At 34.9% G+C, this 18,381-nt stretch overlaps 1 pseudogene; it reads right to left on the bottom strand.

Annotated features, from left to right (window-relative positions):
• The window catches only part of LOC115305145, a 38,928-nt pseudogene extending 35,286 nt beyond the window's left edge, over positions 1-3,642 (bottom strand).
• Between the last annotated feature and the right edge of the window lie 14,739 nt (positions 3,643-18,381).

The following is an 18,381-nucleotide window of genomic DNA, read 5'->3' as shown; positions in this document are numbered from 1 at the left end:
ACTAAGGTATCTATTGTACTTCAGAAATCTCAAGTCAAAAAATTTACAAGACAGAGGATGTACTTATAATCTTACCATGGTTTGATCATCACTTGATTTATTCTTTACTCACTTAGGTTTTTTTAATGTTTATTTTTGAGAAAGAGAGAGAGAGAGAGAGAGAGAGAGAGAGAGAGAGAGAGAGAGAGAGAGAGAATGAGCAATAGAGGGGCAGATAAAAAGGGAGACACAGAATCTGAAGAGTCTCCAGGCTTTGAGCTGTCAACACAGAGCCTGATTCAGGGCTTTAATTCATGAATGGTGAGATCATGACCTAATTGTGAGCTGAAGTTGGACACCTAAATGAGCCACCCAGGTACCCTGTTACTCACTTAATTTTTTATTTACAAGTCAAAATAGAATTAAAATTATACTTTTAGTTGCTACAATAGACCTATGAAAAGAAGAGACAGATCCACCTATTTGCTATATCTCTAGACATTTATTGTGCTTTAAAATGCTACTCTTTTGTGCTTTACCTTCTTACTAAGTAGTGAATATTTATCTGTGCACAATCCATTTCTTTTTTTTTTTTTAAAGCTTATTTGTTTTTGAGAGAGGCAGTGAGTGGGATAGGGGCACAAAGAGGGAGAGAATCCCAAGCAGGTTTCAGGCTGCCAACACAGAGCTCAATGTGGGGTTCAAACTTATCAAGTCGTGAGATCATGACCTGAGCTGAAACCAAGAGTGGGATGCCTAGCCAACTGAGCCACCCAGGTGCCCCAAATACACAGTCCATTTCTCTCCCTGCAGGGATTTTCTTTAGAGTCAGTGGTGCCATCACTGAACAATTCTGAATGGGTTTCATTAGATGTCTTTGTTGTGCATGGAGTATTCTCAAAGATCACACCTTCATTTTTGGCTGCCATGGCTTCTCCTAAAGCTGTTAAAATTCCATCAGGTTGATCCACCATAAACTTTGGATCTTCTTCAATGAAGTACAGAGGTGGTTTTAAGCATTTCTTGAGGTCCGTCAGCAACGGGAATCATTTGTTTTTCTTTCATCTTGGAGACTGTGTTGTTTTTGGCTGTGGCCGGACTCCTTTTCTGACGGTCCTTAATTAAGTCAATTTTAATAAAAAGGTTAACACTGCTGATATCGCCAATGAAAGTGTGTGTAGCCTTCAGTAACTCAGTAAGATAATTCCCCACTCTTGTGACATTTTCTTGAAGGTCTTCACTTACAGTTACATCCAGGATGACCAAATCAACAGCACAAGATACTGGTTTTCCTTCATACAGTATTGAAATACTATATCCCAGAGCTGCTGATGGCTTCTGCAATTTCTTTGGTTGCTACCACTCATCCCATTAGGTGGCCATTACCTGTTGGTTTTCTCACTGTGATGATGTCCAGAACAAAGTCTTAGCCATGCATATGGAAACTCCAGAAGTTTCTTTTATCTTGTCAAAAGCCTCAGATTAAATTTTAGTTAATTAAAATTTATAGCATTCCAGATGAACTTAGTTATTCTAATTTCCCATCTTTTAACAAGACAAGTAGCATAGCTTTGCATTAACAATGGCCATTTAGAAATATAGCTATTTTAGATATAGATGACAAGTTTTATTATTTTGAATTTGGGACCAAAATTTGAGAAATGTAAAAATCAAAAGATTGTCAAAAGAAAAAGATATAAACATAAGCCACAGGTATCCAAACATAAGTTACAGTTTTCAAGAAATAGTTACACATAATATTTTAAAACACATTAACATACACATGCACTTATACATTCTGCAATAAGTGACTATATTAGGAACTTTTAACTTTTACAAAAATCAATAATAGTTATCAAAGATAATTTAGATCATATGACTTTACTTATTCATATGTGGAATTTAAGAAAAAAAACAGATGAACATAGGAAAAGGGTAGGAAAGAACAGTGTGAGGGTTGCTAGGGGGTATTGGATGGGGGGATGGACTAAATGGGTGACGGGCATTAAGAAGGTCACTTGTGATGAGCACTGGGTATTAAATGTGAGCTATGAATCACTGAATTCTACTCCTTAAATTAAAAAAAAGCTAATTTACAAATGTCAAAAAGCACAGAGAACTAAAAATATATTTGGGATAAGAGAAACTGTTAATATGGACACAGAAAAACTAGTATTTAACAAGGAGAAAACTCGAATTCTACTTACTCCCTTTTTTGTTTGCAAACATACACTGAACAAGTGGTGGTCGTCACAGCCTCTTTTACCCCTTTGAATATGCCTATCATATCTAGCCAATTTTGTTAAATTTTAAGTATATTCCATTATTTCTCTCTCATTATTTTCACTTACTCTAAACCGAGACACACAAAGTTCATTTCATTCATATCTTCTGCACTTCTTCTACATCTTCAAATGTATTTCATTATTTGCTATTATATTTTGAAACAACCACACCTATTTCCCTTCAAAAGAAAATAATCTTTTCATTACTTCTTTTCTGAGAAACCCAATGAATACCCATTGCATTGCCTATATTCCCTGATACCTAACACACATTGTTTTTTTTTACATTTCTTTAAAATGAACAGGTATGTAACATGACCCAAATTTTGGAAACAATATATTTTAATTCATACATAAAATAAATATGATTAAAATTATAAAATTCTGTTTTTATTTTTTAATTTCTATTCTCAGCAACTTTTGAATATAAAATACAATATTGTTAACTATAGCCACTATGTACATTAAATCCAAGAATTTATTCATCTTATAACTGGACATTTATACCCTTGAAAACTTTGCTTCCCATTCCTGCCTCTGACAACCACCGATCTGTTCTCTCTTTCTAGGAGATATGTTGATTTAGATTATACATATAAGTGAAATATAGAATATATCTCCTTCTCTTTTTTACTTATTTTATCAGAAATCCTTCTGGTATCCTTCTATTATCCTTCTTTTTATGCCTGAATAGTATTCCATTATGTGTATGTGTGTGTGTGTGTGTGTGTGTGTGTGTGTGTGTGTGTGTGACATTGCCTTATCCATTTTTGCATTGATGACACTTAGGTTGTTTCTGTGTCTTGGCTATTGTAAATAATGCTGCAGAAAACATGGGAGTGTAGATATCTCTTCAAACTAATGATTTATTTTCTTTGAGATATATTCTCAGAAGTTGGATTGCTAGATCTAACTAGCAATTCCATTTTTAATTGGAAATTCTATAGAAATTCTATTTTTAATTTTTTGAGAAACATCTATACTGTTTTCCATAGTAGCTGTACCAGTTTGCATTCCAACCAACTCTGTACAAGTGTTCTCTGTTCTCCACATCCTCCCTAGCACTTGTCATCTCTTGTCTTTTTGATAAAGGCTATTCTAATAGGTGTCAGGTGATATTATAGTTTTGATTTGCATTTTTCTGGTGATTAATGATGTTGAGCATCTTTTCATGTATATATTGGCCATTTGATTATCTTTGGGAAAATGTCTCTTCTGGTCTTTTGCCTATTTTTAATCAAGTTATCTAATTTGTTTTTGCCACTAAGTGTAATGATATTTCTACAGAAAAAGAAAAAATTCTAAAACTTGTATGGTAACACCAAAGACCCTTACTTGTGAAAGCAATCTCGAGAAAGAACAAAGATGGAGGCATCATACTTCCTGATTTCAAGCTGTGTTACAAAGTTATAGTAATAAAAAAAGTATGGTATTGGCATAAAAACAGATGTAGACCAACAGAATAGAATTAAGAACCCAGAAATAAACCCATGCATATATGGTCAACTGATCTTTGACTAAAATTTGACAATAGTGGATAAAATTTGAGTCTAGTCAATAAATGATATTAGGAAAAGTGGATAGTCTCTGTTCTCCACATCCTCACTAGCACTTGTCATCTCTTGTCTTTTTGATAATAGCTATTCTAATAGATGTCAGGTGATATTATAGTTTTGATTTGCATTATTCTGGTGATTAATGATGAATCTGGGCCCATATCTTATACCAGTCACAAAATTTATCTCAAAATGGATTAAAGACTTACTGTAAGACCTGAAACCATAAAACTCATGGAAGAAGACAAAAGGAAAAAGCCCCTTGGCTGGTCTGGCCAAGGATTTCATGAACTGAAAGCAAAAGCATAAACAACAAAAATAAAACTAAACAATTCTGCATAGCAAAAGGAATGACCAACAAAATGAAAAGGCATCCTGCAGAATGGGAGAAAATATTTGTGAACCACATATCTGATAAGGGGTTAGTATCTAAAAAATACAAAGAACTCTTACAATTATTAGTCTTATACAAAGCAGAATATTATTTACACCATGATAAAATTAGGAAGAAGACAGTTGTTTTAAAACTCCTATTAGTAATGCTAATTTTTAAAAAGAGCCTTCTACTTGTCAGAAATATTAAATTAACTTTTGTTTGTACAAATTATGAATCCATGTATCACAAATCATATTTTTAGAAGACTTTAAATTATGTTTACAAGTTCTGAGTATCACACTTTTCTTCTTATCTCTAACCAAGACTAAGGCTATTTGCTTAACTCATTAATGTTTTGAATATTTTTATAGGATAGAAATTTACTATCTAGCCTTTTATAGAGCTGTTTTAGAAAGGAAAAAAGCTTTATTTGAAGAGTCAAAATATTTAAAGCATCAAAAATTAAACACATTTTTTCTTTATTTTTTGTTTTAAATTTATATAAACTTAAAAGATGTATCAATTCAAATTTGAGCTCTGACAGATTGTAAGAAACCCTGAAGTTTGATTCATTGAATGCTTGTTTTATGGAGCCTCTCAAATGAACAAATTTGTTCCTCTGTCACAGCAATTCTAAATTGCCTTCAGTGAAATTATGCCAGTTAGAGAGATTTGCATATTAGTTACGATTGTAACATGAGACATAAAGAAAGCAGGTTTTTAGTCTAGAAAGAACACAGCGTTAAGTCACTCCAGGAGAACTGTAATAGTCAGCAAGGATATGGGTGTGAAACCACATGTCTTCAGAACCTGACCAAAGACTAGTAGCTTGAAGAAGCCTCTAGCCCTGGCAGAAGGAATTAAGTAAAATATTTTCAGGAACATAAACACAATCCTGAGGAATGTCTTTAAAAGGTTTCAAAAAGGTAAATTGGTATAACTTTTGTCCAAAGGACAAGTGTAATGTGAGATTTTGAAACATCAGCTTCTAATCCACTTGAAAGGCCAGTTTTTCTGAATCCGGTCTCTTCTCTGTGGAACTTCAACTTTTTTTTAAGTTTATTTATTTATTTTGAGAAAGAGGAGGCAGAGAATCCCAAACAGGATCCACAAACCATGAGATCACGACCTGAGCTGAACCCAAGAGCCTGACGCTTAACTGCCTGAGCCACCTGAACTTTAACTTGTAATCTAGGTGTCTGCAACTTCAGTGAACAGGCTAAATCCAGACCAACATCTGTTTATATAAATAAAGTTTTATAGGAATACAATTTCATGCATTTATTACATATTGTCTGTGGTTGTTTTCATGTTGCAAAACAGATTTGAATAGCTGCAGCAAAGACTGGCCCACAGGGCCTAAAACATTTAATTTCTGGTCTTTTACAGAAAGACATTGTTGAACCTTGTTAGGAGACATAAAGCCTTACAGACAGTAGATAAGTAAAGAGGGTGGTTAGCGGCACATGAATTCTGGGGATGGTCCATACAAGGGAAAACATATACAAATTTACCCAATGACCAGAAGTATCCAATGACTCTTTCTAGGACAGAGAAGAATACCTAATACTGAGAACTCTGGAAAATTACTGGAGCTCAAATTAAAAATAAAGCCTCACATTCATGGACAAGGTGGACCTCAGTAGAGGGAGACTCAAAATATCTCAGATGCACACACTATTATGGTGTTGAGCTTCCTGTTAGCATCAGTGAGGGACTTGGCTGGATTTTCTACTTGCTGAGCTTCACCAGCCTAAGACCATCAGGAAAACTCTAGTGTTAGGTTAATTAGCTTGCTACATCAAAGGAAAATGCAAATTATAGGAACTGTGAGGATTCTTAAAATGGTGAGTCAGGGCAGGTGGTTTATAGCATTTGGGATACTGAAATAAGTCATAAGTTGATATCACAGGGATTGGATGGATTTTGTAAAATAAGTAGCTACTGAAAGATGGGTAGTCTTACCTTTGAAGTAGATGTCACTGTGGAGTTACTATCGGAGTGGATGGTCTGTGTTTTAGCATGGAATGTATGTGTCTAAATAAACTGATCCTGAAAGGTTTGGGCTTAGATAACTATAGTTTTGGAAATATGGTTTCTGTTTCAAGGTTCAGTATAAGAAGATGCATTGGAGTAATAAATATCACATTCAGATTTGTAGGAATATGTAATTGAGAATGGGTACAGATTTTATTTACACTTTTCTTAAAATAGTACAGGTAGGTTTGTTTTTTAAGTTTATTTATTTTGAGAGAGAGCAAGAGAGAGAGTGAGAGCACACTTGGGCTGGGGAGCAGCAGAAAGAGAGAGAGAGAGAGAGAGAGAGAGAGAGAGAGAGAGAGAGAGAGAGAGAATTCCAAGCAGGTTTCATGCTGTCAGCACAATGCTGGATGTGAGGCTTGATCCCATGAACCATGAGATCATGACCTGCCACAAAATAAAGAGTTGGATGCTCAACTGACTGAGCCACCCAGGTGCCCCAGTTTATTTTTTATAAGATTCTCTTCCTCCCTTGATTTATGAACAAGCACTGATAGGAGTTGAGTGGAATTACCAAACACTAAATGCTCCTGCTAAGATTTCCCCCTTCATCTTCCCCTCTGACATATTCAGCATTATCCCACTACATTCTTTTTTAAACTCCAAGAAGATTCTCAATGTTCTTTTTAGCCTGTCACCTCCAGAAGCCCAGGTCTCCCTAAGTAAGTATTATGTTTCAGATTGTAGTATGTGAGTTTACAGTGCTTTTCCACATGATAATTTCTCATACCCTAAATGCTTATTTCTTTTCCTGTAGCTTTTACCATCATCTGACATAATATACCTGTCACTTATTTTTTTTTAAGTTGGTACCCTCTGTTTTGGTAGGCAGATTCTTTTTCAATGTTTATTTATTTATTGAGAGTGAGAGAGAGAGAGCATGAGTACACACAAGCCAGGAAGGGGCAGAGAGAGCAGGAGAGAGAGAATCCCAAGCAGGCTCCATGCTGTCAGTGCAAAGCCTGATATGAGGTTTGATCTCACAAACTGAGATCATCACCTGAGCCGAAATCAAGAGTCAGAAAGCTTAACCAACTGAGATACCCAGACACCATGATAGTCAAATTCTAAGGCAGATACCCTCTTCCTAAGATTTCTGTCTGTTGGTTATTTAATCAAACACTAATGTAGGTACTGCTGTGAAGGGATTCCACAGATGTAATAAAACCTCAAACCAGTTGGCCTTATGATATAAGAGATTATCCATCTATCCAGGTGGAATTGACTCAGTCAGATAAACCCTTTAAAAGCAGAGTTCTCTCTGGCTGGTAGCAGAAAGGAAAGACAGGTATTCAAATTGAGAGGAGAATCTGATGGATTCTGATGGATTGCTGCTTTTGGAGATGGAAAGGGTCATGTGCAAGGAGCAGCCATGGAGTTAAGCATGATTCTTGGCTGATAGACAATAGGGAAATGAGGACATCAGTCCCACAACTATGAGAAGATGCACTCTGCTAATACCATGAATGATCTTGGGAGCAGATTACTTCCCAGAGAATATAGATAAGAGCCTCTCTCTGTCAACATCTTATTTTTTTCATCCTTATGAGAATCTAAGTAGAGGTCCCAATCAACACCAGTCAGACATCTGACCTGAAGAACCAAAATAATAGATGAATGATATTTTCAGCTCTTATGAGAGCAGAGATATTTTCTTCATTTGTTCATTGTTATCTCCTCAGTGACTAGAATTGTGCCTGGCATGTGAGAAACATTTCAGACATAATTCCAATTAACCTGCTCAACTAAACACTGTGAATAATTCGTGACTGTTTTAATCTGTAGATATTTAGCTGTAAATTAAGTTGAGCAAAGGATTAAGGGTTAAATGTTTGAAGAGTCCATCTAAAAATCTTATATAATCTCTGGGAACATTTAAAAAATTGTAAAAGGCATCAATGATACACCTACAAGTGCTTACATTTTTTAAAAGATGAATTGATTACCAGAAATACTTAATTTAATGCATGTTTTAGTGCACTTTATGTGACACAAATTAATTTGCAATAGAGACAGGAAACCTATCTCTAAGGTAATTAGTCATGGTCAAATCTTAATTATCTTCTTAAAAAGGGAAACAAGCTTATCAAGATATCTACTATGGTGTTCTTGAGTGGTACTCTCTTATTTGTTAATAACCCTTTTCACTAAAATAAAACATTCTCTGATATAGATTTTAACATATGGAATTTGGAGGGGTGCCTGGGTGGCTCTGTCGGTTGAGCGTCTGACTTCAGCTCATGGTCAGGTCATGCTCTCACCATTCTATTTGTGAGTTCAAGCCCCACATCAGGCTCTGTGCTGACAGCCTAGAGCCTGCAATCTGCTTCAGATTCTGTGTCTCCCTCTCTCTCTGCCCTCCCCCTGCTCACACTCTATCTCTCTCTGTGTCTCCAAAATGAATAAATGTTAAAAAAAGTTTTAAAAAAACGTGGAGTTTGAAATAATTATACCCATTTTGAACACTTTAACCCATGTATTCCTTCCAATCATGCACAACGTGCTTTTATTTCTGTACATGAGGAAAACGAGCCTCAGAAATATTAGGTAACTAGCTCAAGGTCAGAAGAATTGAATTGATAAGCTTACGATTTCAGTCCAGGTAGATGTATAACATGTTTGTCCCATTCTGACATACTGTCAATCAGTGATGTTTTGTTCATGAAGTGCATTTGTAATTATTATGAATATATATGAATTTATATCTGTGTCTGAATACCTGCACATGTTTATAACAGATTTATTGAATATTAACAAATACAATCATTTTCCTAGACAATAATTTTATCTTGGAAACTTTGTTAGAGGGACTGGATTGTGTAAACTTTTGTCATGAAAGCAAGCGTCAAATTGACAAATCAAGTGCAGAAGTGAGATAACTTTGATCAACAAATGGACTGAACAATTTTAAAGCAATTAATTATCATCAATTGATATTCTTTTCCATTCTTTCTTAAAATACACATTTGTTGAGAGTACATCATGCACCTGGCATTGCATTCTATGCTAAATTCAGCATGACATTTGTCCGTGGGATTTGGTGAGCTTTGAGAGAGGGATTTGAGGCGATCTATTGACAGAGAACTGAACCTGAAAGATGGGTAGGTAGTAGTCTTAAGAAGGGCAGTTTATAGTGAAAAAGAGAACGAAAGTGTGGGAATATTCTAAATGACAGAAAGTAAATGAAAAGGATGGAAAATTAAGCAGGTTTTGCTCTTTCTTTCTTTCTCTTTTTTTTTTTTATCTTTTTTTTAAGGAACTGAAAGAAGTGCATTGTTGTTGGATAATAGAGGCCATTGTGTGGGAAGGGAGCACATGGAGGCACAGACTTAAGAAGTCTGAGATTTGTGTATGCAGTACCTTTCTGGTCACATTAATATTGGTGAAATTTATGTGGTGCCACTGAAGGGAATGCAATGAGTAGGTTTTTTATTTGTTCATTCAGTCATTCAGCAATATTCATTAAAGGCCTGTTTTGTGTGCTGTGTGCCAGGTGCTGGCTCATGGGTTAGGAGCTAGACTGTGGTGAATTTGTCATTGTCAGGGTCCTTTCCCTCATGGAGCTTATTATCTGGATTGATGGTTTTGAAAGGTCATTCTGTTGCAACATAAATAATAAACTCTAGCAAGGAAAGACCAGATAGAAGGAGCTGCAGTAGAGAGCCAACGGGGATGATTGCCTGAGCTCAGGATTCAGGATTTAGCAACAAGGAAGCCATTGGTGGCAGAAATGGAGATATATTGGATGGAGGAGGCATTTATTTAGACCCCAACTTCTTTCTGTAAAGTTAGAATGAGATGGAGGGCGGGTAGTGTATATCTCTGTCATTGTATTCCCAGCCCTTGCCTACTAACTTAACCTTGACTCTCAATCATCATCTTTGCCAGATCATTGATTACAAGCATTCTTGATTTCAGAGTGTGCCCAGCATCTGCTTACCCATTAGAACTAAATTTGAATGTTTGGGGTATTTTTTCCTGATTTTTAAATTCACAAATAAGTACTATTTAGTGAATAAGGAATACCTCAACTTTTTGTACATTTTTCTTTTTAGCATTATAGGGGCATAGTCACATTCAATTAAATACTGCATAGCTTGTTAATGAGTGGTTAGTGAATCTATCTTTCCTCCAAAATATCTACTAATATACTTAAACATTTATCTGATAGTCACTTCCCAAATTGACAGCATGCTTAGTAACTATTTGTGCATGAATTTTTTTGTACTGTGCAATTTGTTCTATGGACAGGTTTTGCTCTATATTTCATATGTGAATGCTGGTACTCCCTCACAGTATTTAAAACAAAATATTCAAATAGATATTTGAGTTTTTCCCCCTTCCCTTGAAAGAGAAAGTAAATAAATTGGCTCCTTTTCTGTTTTTCTTAGTTTTTAAAGTTATATTAAGTTTATAGAGTGCATGTTTTTTAAAATTACATTTTTTGATTTTGAAAAAGGAAATATATTCAATAATCTAATAATTTTTAAAGATTAAAATTAGAATATAATTATAATTTGCAAAACAACTCACTCTTACACATATTCTTGAAACAAAAACCTGGGCCCTTTATTCATACTCCTGTTTTCAGGCCCTCATTATTTTGGAAAAAAATGATATTTGGGAATTTGAAAGGTTCCAACTTTACATTTAGATCTGACAGAAATAAATTCAAGAATAAATTCTACTTTTAATCCCCTGACAATTTTAATTATGTCTATGCTTAATTTTTTTAATCATGTGTAGCTTGTTAATATACCTGATGGAAGTCACAAGTTTTGGTTGGGATCTTTTATATTTAATTTTTCTTCTGCTTAACTTACTTTTTGTGTGACTGTCTATTCTTCTAATGTTTGTTTACTTTTGGGAGGGAGACAGAGCATGAGCAGGGGAGGGGCAGAGAGAGAGGGAGAGACAGAATCCAAAGCAGGCTCCAGGCTCTGAGTCTGGTCAGCGCAGAGCCCGATGTGGGATTCAAACTTACAAAGTGTGAGATCATGACCTGAGCTGAAGTCGGACGCTTAACCGACTGAGCCACCCAGGCGCCCTTGGCTGTGTATTCTTCTGCCTTAAGTGTTACACATTTGAATTGCAGTAGCATTATACTATGGATCATGTAGAAGAAGTTGAACAGTTTTTGAGGAAGAAAGAGAACTATTTCTTTAAATTGTCATAGTACTTTAAAAACTTAACTATATAAAATTTAAATGTATTACAGAAACATTTTATATTTCTTAGATATCGTAAGGTCACTCCCATTTCTAATTTGATAAACTTCTTCATACAAAATCCCAACCTTAATTGCCCAATCCATTTTTTCTAACTTCCTTTTCTTCTTATTCTTAACAATATACTTAGCATTATAGTTGCATAAATGAAAAATTTAGAATAAAAATCCTTAACCAAAACTTCCATTTTGTGCATTTCATTTTGTGTGAGATAATTCAATTTTTATAAGTGCTTACAGCCTATAGTACTTAATGTAATCTAACAAGTACCTTAAAAGATCAAACATTTTGGGGCGCCTGGGTGGCTCAGTTGGTTGGGCAGCCGACTTCAGCTCTGGTCATGATGTCACAGTTCGTGGGTTTGAGCCCCAGCATCGGGCTCTGTGCTGACAGCTCGGAGCCTGGCGCCTGCTTCGGATCTAGGTCTCCCTCTCTCTCTGCCCCTCCCCTGCTCACACTCTGTGTCTCTCTCTCTAAAAAATAAATAAATGTTAAAAATATTTTTTAAAAAGATCAAACATTTTAAATTACTAATAGAAACAAGCATTTAGAACTATTTCTATTTACAAAGTTGGGCTTCTCTATTTTAATTTTCATCTTGCCTTTAACACTTGGAAAAGTTTATGAAATAATCTGAAGATTTACATTGAGAAATTAATGGATATTTATAGATACTAAAGGGTAGGAAGGAAAAAGTCTTTTATTCTGGACAGTAGTTTCTAAAAGAGTATATTTAATCTGTTCCTCTGGTATTAGTTCTATGATAAAATTTCCCTTGTAGAAGTTTTTATATAATTAATTCAGCCAGTCTTTCCTTATAATTTGCATGAAGATGCCTTATAAATAAAACCTATAATTTATGCTTATGATTTATGTCAAAGTCAAATATTTTTCTATTATTTTGAAAACTTTTAAACATTATAAGTCTTAAAAATATATTATTTTCCCACTCAAAATCATTTCTTCTTTTAATATTCAAGCACAAAGGGTGAGTGGTTGTTCTCCAAAGAAATTAACAACTATGGATTTAAAATCCTGCTTCTTTTTTTCATATAAAATCTTAATATCATTTTTTTAACTTTATGGAGATGGACTATAAAATTGACCGATAAACAAGTTAAGTTAATTTTACCTGTATGTGTAAAAACAGATATGGAAAAATCAGGCTTCATTAACTACTCAGATCCTGTTACTCTTCTCCCAATTGCGTGCTCTCGAACCTAGAGGGCGCTGTTACATTGATGAAGACAATCGTTTCAAGCACTGCTGTTTATAGCTCCTTTTAATGGCAAGACCATCAGCTACAATGTGTTTCATGACTGCTGTGTATTAATCATTTTGTCTTTCTCTCAGTAAATATCTTTTTCATAACGCTTTAATGAAGTTCTTTCCATGGGCTTTTATCTGAGATAAGTAAAGATGGGAATGTGAATGCATGGATGTATTTATGGAAAGCATTCACTCATGTATTAAATGCCTCATGGTTTCCTGACAGTACCACTCTTAATTTTTAACACATATGATAATATATCGCGGCAAAAATTAGTCAACATGAGTCAGTAGACATTAAATATTAAGAATTATGGAAAGACTGATACCTTGCATTGACCTTCTAGAAAAGCACACATTTTGTCACATTCATGCCAGGAAACGCAGACCAATATATTTAGTCTGAGTGATGAACAACATTTCTGGAAATACATAAAAGAGCTCCAGTTAGTTGTTTCATTGATCATTCGAAGAAAAAGAAGGTTGTTTAAAATATTTGTGATTTTGAAATGCATTGATCTTAAAATGTTTATCTATCTGGTTTGAAAATAGAGATATCTGGTCGGAGAACAGGTAGTGCACCTGTGCATGTTTTCTAAAGTGAGAACAATCAGAGAAGAGGCACCAAATTCTCAGGACGCAATGCTGTTCACTTCTCTCCTTCAAGCTCTTAATGTTTTACCCATTCTTAAATGCCGACTTCACATGTTTCCACTTGTATTGCTATTTTCCTATGGTAGAATACTCCGAGACTGGCCCAGCACCTGGGAATGAGTCTTAGCATTCAGAATATATTATTGAAATGATTAGGAAATATAGCTAGTGATTATTATCTGGCTTTACCTACAATAAATGCTAGGCAAAAAAAATGTAAACATTACATATATTAAGAGACTTAGGGGCACCTGGGTGGCTCAGTAGGTCAAGCATCTGACTTTGGCTCAGGTCATGATCTCACAGTTCATGGGTTCGAGCACCATGTTGGGCTCTGTGCTGACAGCTCAGAGCCTAGAGACTGCTTCGGATTCTGTGTCTCCCTCTCTCCCCGTCTCCACCTCAAACTCTGTCTCTCTCTGTCTAAATAAGCATTAAAAAAAGAGAGAGAGGGAGACTAAAATGTGTTTGTATATTTAGAGGCTCTAACCTTATTGTCTAGAATCTCTATTCAAAATAATGTTCTAGGGCACCTGGGTGGCTCAGTCAGTTAAGTGTCTGACTTTAGCTCAGGTCATGATCTCCTGGTTGTAAGTGTGAGCACCATATCCGGCTCTGTGCTGACACTCAGAGCCTGAAGCCTGCTTCAGTTCTGGGTCTCCTCTCTCTCTGTTTCTCCCCAGATTGCACTTTGTCTCTTTCTCTCTCTCTCCAAAAGTAAACATTAAGAAAAATTAAAAACAACAACAACAAAATAATATTGTGAGAAAGCAAAGATACCCTGATGCAGAAACAAAATATTTTTGCAATTCTGGAAATATCACTAATAATTAAGAATGGCAGACTACTCAATGTGGTATTATAGAGATAATATATGTTATATATAATATATGCATATTTGTATGTTTTAGTGATTAAAACAAAGATTGTCAAGTCTAAGAACTCATGTTCAGATTCCAACCCAATCGTTCAGCAGCTCTATCATCACAGAAAAGGTAAAATCTCCCTGCCTCAGTTCACTCATGTAGAAAAGGATATGAAAACAGTCTTTGAAAACTATATTCATAGGATTTTTGTAGGAGTTAAATGATGTGGTCCCAGGTAGAATGTTTAAAAATAGGGATAGATCATATTAAAAGGTTTCTAATGTTATTTTTGTGGTTTTTCACATTAAAAGTGGTATTTTGTGACAATATATTTGCATTTACCTGCATCTAAGTCTTAATCTTTATCTATACGCTCTACAAAGGAAAGATATTACAAAGCAAACTTTAAAAAGGTGAATTGGTGTGTATGGTGGCTCTTGAGAAGAAAGAAAATGGAAGTATTGTGACCGGTTAAAAATATACTGCAGTACTGAGATGAGGTCATATTAGAATATTCAGTCATGCTTATCTCTGTCTCAAAATATAGAGACATTGAAAGCATCCATCTATAATCACTTGGTCTTTCTGCTCCCTCTTGTACTTTAATTATGATGTCTGCATATCATATCATAATGTTCTAATAGTGAGCTTTGTGCTGTTTTATGTGTCTTTTGATGGGAAGAGAGATGAATTCACAATTTAGAAATTCCATGACTTCATTGTTAGCCTTCTACCTGTCACTGAAAGGGTTGTTTTTCATTATAGTCATATAGGTATCTAAGTCATGAAATTTCAAATAATTCTGCTTATCTTTTACAACTTCCTCCTCACCTCCTGCTACTCAGCCACCTGGTCTCTGTGCTGTCATTTGTGAGTGAGTGTCCTCACCATCGAACTTTGGTGTCAGGGGGCCAGTGTTATTCATTCTGATCTGCTTACATGTCACCTCCTAGAGAGAGCTCCCAGTAACTGCGTCTTTAAAATATTGCCGTCTCATAACTCTGATTTGTTAATTTTTAAATACTGCATTTTATCACAAACATAAAGTATATCCACCTAAATTGTGAATGTCTGGGAGCTCCTGGGTGGCATTTGACTCTTGATTTCAGCCAACGTCATGATTTCACAGTTTGAGAGGTCTAGCCGTGCACTGGGCTCTTCTCTGATGTTGCGGAGCCTGCTTGGGATTCTCTCTCTCCCTCTCTCCTCTCTTTGTCCCTCTTCCTCCCTCTCTCTCTCTCTCTCTCTCTCAAAATAATTAAATAAGCATTTTAAATTAAATTATTTTTGACAGTTTTTTTTACAATATAAACTATTTTATCTTTTAATGATAGTAACAGAATGTTTAGCATTCTATTTCAATTAAATTTAATTGCTCTTATGTCAGTTGCCCCTAGAATATGAGACTAGTCAATTGATACATGTTAATAGGCTAAATGATTATGACCAGCAATTTTTTAAATTTTTTTATGCTTTTTATTTATTTTTGAGAGAAAGAGAGGGACAATGTGAGCAGGGGAGGGTTGGAGAGAGAGGGAGATACAGAATCTGAAGCAGGCTCCAGGCTCTGAGCTGCTGTCAGCACAGAGCCCGACATGGGGCTCAAACCCATGAACCATGAGATCATGACCTGAGCTGAAGCCGGACACTTAACTGACTGAGCCACCCAGGTGCCCCTAATTTTTTTTGTTTAAACTCAGATGAAATTTCTGTGCAATTTGAAACTGTAAATTGTAACTTGGTAAACTGATATCTTCTATAGATAACATCAACCAAACATAGTTTAAAAAGTTATAGTACTATTCATAGCATGTTCAAATATTTACACACTGTTCTTAAAGGGGAATTGAGCTGGATTTTATCACTGAGCTTATGGAGCAATTGGTGAGGGTCAGTGTAAAGCATCAGAGTAAAAATAAAAATTAGAAATTGCTCTAAAAACTAAACAATAATTTGTCCCTAGTTTTAAAAAGATGAGATTATTTAGAAATAAAGGGGGAAATGACAATTTACCTGACCTACATCTTAATTTATACACTGGTTCTAATTATCTGATGAGCAATTATTTTCTGAGTTGAAAGATGATTATATTTTGGATTATGTCACTGAAGTGAGATTTCTTACTTCATCTTCTGGTTCAATTGTGTGAGCTGTGCAAACAAGCAAAAAATGCTAATGCCCAAATGGCTACTCCTGTATATTCATATTTTATGGTTTTTCTTTAGAATAAAACACTTAGTATTTTTCTCTCAGGGAATATATCACAAATAACAAAGCCTTTGAGACCACTCTCTTAGACTAAAAATCCCTCTTGACTTTCTATAACAAATAGTAACATAATCAGAGAATCTCAAGTATAGAAATACAATTATAAGCATTATTCCATTGGTTCACCACATTCTAAAATCAAAATAGTGATTTTGTTTCAAAATGTGATCTTTTTGTTCCATTTCCTATGTAGAATTCTTGTCTCAATAACTAAACACTCTTCAGTGCTTGAACTGTTAAATAATTGGAAACTTAAAAATTTTTTTGTTTATTTACTTTGAGAGAGACAGAGACAGTGTGAGTGGAGAAAGGGCAGAGAGAAAGAGACAGAGAATTTCGAGCAGGCTCCACACTGTGAGTGCAAAGAGGCCCAACGCAGGGCTTTAACCCACAAAACCACAGGATCATGACCTGAGCTGAAACAAAGAGTCTGTCCAATGCTTACCCAACTGAGCCACCCAGATGCCCCTAATTGGTCTACTTTTAATGATGAATAAAAATAAGGAAAATGTCAAGTCAGTTAATCTTAATAAGTGCATTCATAGACCTGTGAAGAGACTTCCCATGTGCTGTGATCTCTGTAAAGATAGGGTAGTAAGGCTTGAAGACTTTGACCTTGGAACCAGAATACCCACATTCAAATCTCAGCACAACAACACACTAAGAGTGTGATCTCTGGCAAATTACTGAACTCCCTCTGGTCTTAATTTCCTTATAAATAAGAGGGAGATTAATAATAATACCCGGACATAGAGGTTGTCTTAAGAATTAACTGAATAGACTATCTGGCTCATTATAAATAGCCTGAATAAAATGAAAGGGTTTTTTTTCTTTAATATTTAACATGGCTGTTTTGTCTCTATAGAAATTGCCATTTGGGAGGGGGATATGAGGTTGTTTTTATCATTTATGTTAGCCAGTTAATTTGAAATATTTCTATATAATGGTTCATTCTTGGTTTTCAGCATCAAAAAGAAGAAAATAAATATTTCTATATAATTCACTCATTGAAATAAATATACATGAGTATCACTGAGTCTATATTTAAAGAATATCAGTGTATAGGTCTATTCATCCTGCAGATGACTTGATAAGACATCTGGTTTAAATACTCTTCAACCTATTTCCATAGTGACAGTGACATGACCATTGTAAATATTTATTAAACATACTTCATGCCTAATAACAAGAGAAATGCTGGGAAGGAAGTGGTAGTGGAGATAAAAAATGTTTTTTGCTATAGTCATTGCCCCTAAAGAATAGAGGAATATTTAAAATACTATTTATTTCTCAGAAGTCAGGTGCAGGTTAATTTAGTTAACATTATTAATGTTATATTTTATGATATTTATTCTCACTTACTAATGAATTTTCCAATGTCTTACAAAACTGAGAAAGTCCTTCATGAAACTTAGTGAGCAGCCTCCTTGGGGGAAATTATAAATTTACAAGTGCTTTAAGGAGGAAATATTATACTCTAATTGGAACTTTAATTGATGCCTTGATATTCATACATTGGTAAATAAATGGTCTGCTGCTGAAAATAGAAAGGTATTTACATGAATGAAATTTGCATTATTTATTTAGGTTCTTCATAGTATTTTACACTCAACTCTCTTTTCTTTCTTCCTCTCCTTCCTGAGCACACACACACACTTACACACACACATACTCTCATCTGATGTATTCTGAACAGAAAATCTAAATGGTCTATTCATTGAGAGAGAAGCCATGTAGGAGGATATGGTCTGAAAAATTCAGCACTCTGGAATCGTATTCAAATATGATACATGTTCAGTACTTGTATGATTTTTTGTGAATTACCTGCAGTTAACACTAAGATTGAAGTAGTACTTCTTA

The sequence above is a fragment of the Suricata suricatta genome, chromosome 10 (genome assembly GCF_006229205.1).
Source record: "Suricata suricatta isolate VVHF042 chromosome 10, meerkat_22Aug2017_6uvM2_HiC, whole genome shotgun sequence".
NCBI lineage: Eukaryota > Metazoa > Chordata > Mammalia > Carnivora > Herpestidae > Suricata > Suricata suricatta.
This window is presented reverse-complemented; position numbering and strand designations above follow the sequence as displayed.